Raw genomic sequence first — 1,808 nt, forward strand, 5'->3', positions numbered from 1 at the left:
ATTACAGGGGCAGGCGATACAGAATCATGGCAGTACATCAGCACATGCCCTAGAGATCGCCAATTATTCTTTGATGCCAGACCTTATGTCCATCCAATCTGTGCACAAAATAATATTAGTAGAAAAGAGAAACAACACGTGGAATAACTTAAGGCCCACCAGATGCGAAAATAAGTCATAAAGTTTTCAGGAATCCAGGATCAAGATGGCAACTTCAGAGTTAGAACTTTTAAAAACAATCTAGAGATAGAAGATTAGCAGAGTAAATAGGATTCCTTTCATCACAGCTTTCCATCTTTTTAATTTGAACTAAAAAAATTGTGACCACCTCTCAAGCTGTTGGAAAAATACCTGAAAAGTCTCTTCAACTCAGTTTGTTGCAATACCAACTTATTCTACATATTCTGACAGGTTTACTTTAAAAATACATTTTTATCATTTAAGATTTCCCTTCCACTAAGATAATTTGAACATCTTCGGTTTGAAAATATTCCCATATGTGCCAACACAAGCATGTGTGAATGGCCCTCGAGTACGGTTGCTCAGAGCTAAGTGCTCTGGCCTTTTGCAGTGCTAGGTCCCAGGTTCAAATCTCAGCCAGGACACTATCTGCATGGAGTTTGCAGGTTCTCCCCATGTTTGTGTGGGTTTCCTCTGGGTACTCCGGATTCCTCCAACATTCCTAAAACATGCACTTAGGTTTATTGGCTTCCCCCTCGCAAATTGACCTATGACTGTAAAAATGTCATATGACTATAGTAGGGACATTAGATTGTAAGCCCCTTTGAGGGATAGCTAGTGACATGACTATGGACTTTGTACAGCGCTGCTTAATATGATGGCGCTATATAAATACTGTGTAATAATAATTCTAAATCCAAGGCACTATGCAAACTAAACATCAGGTGGCGCTGCAGGTAACCAAAGTTTCTTTATAATGAACCAAATCATTTCGAGGACCACAAGCAAAAAGATCATCAGGAAGGAATTACCCCTGACTATAATTACTATATTCACAGCTCACAGTACATTAGTTTGGTGGCCATTAGGAAGAATAATACCCTTACTGATGACCCTTACTAAAAGATCATTGGTGTCAGCTAAACTGACCTGAGAGGCACAAACTGCTCATTGCTTAAGGAATCCCCAGAAACCTCTGCAGGGACCCTGCATGAGAAACCTTGTCTCATTTATGCTGCATCTATGTCATGAAGATTTCCTTTCTACATGCCATTCAGTACTCTCCAAGCTTATCCTTAAAGCATGTGTGTGTCGCTGTACATAGAAATAATGGTTGCAAGTGACAGATACAGACAGTAACATAGGAGGAGGCGAGAACCCTGCCCCAAAGAACTTACAATCTAGGAATGTATCTTCTAGATTTTTGGATAATGTAGAGAAAGAGCAAGGATACTGCTGCTACAAAGTTTTTATTACTATTTGTGCCACTGATTGATTCACCTTCTTTATTTCTCCAGGTTGTCATTGCCAAGAAGACAGGAAGAGATTAGAAATCCAGAATGTTAAGAGGAGGTAAAGGTAATTCTTCTTTCACTTCTTCCAAACACAAAATGGTAATTTCCATCATTTTGCAATTATTTCCTATCATTACCTGCTTTGTTTCTTTCCCCAGCTTTATGTAAAACAAAAACAAAATTTTAGCCATGTATACACTCAGAGGTCAGCACTCTGGCTTTTGCAGCGCTGGGTCCCAGGTTTGAATCTCAGCCAGGAAACTATCTGCATGGAGTTTGCAGGTTCTGCCTGTGTTTGCGTGGGTTTCCACCGGGTACTGCAGTTTCATCTTA

General features: G+C 39.8%; 1 protein-coding gene across 1 annotated transcript in view; it reads right to left on the minus strand.

Moving 5' to 3' along the window:
- The window catches only part of STX18 (syntaxin 18), a gene marked incomplete in the record, with an annotated part of 99,085 nt that overhangs the window by 32,211 nt on the left and 65,066 nt on the right, over nt 1-1,808 (minus strand).

This window comes from Pyxicephalus adspersus, chromosome 3, assembly GCF_032062135.1.
Source record: "Pyxicephalus adspersus chromosome 3, UCB_Pads_2.0, whole genome shotgun sequence".
Classification (NCBI taxonomy): Eukaryota; Metazoa; Chordata; class Amphibia; order Anura; family Pyxicephalidae; genus Pyxicephalus; species Pyxicephalus adspersus.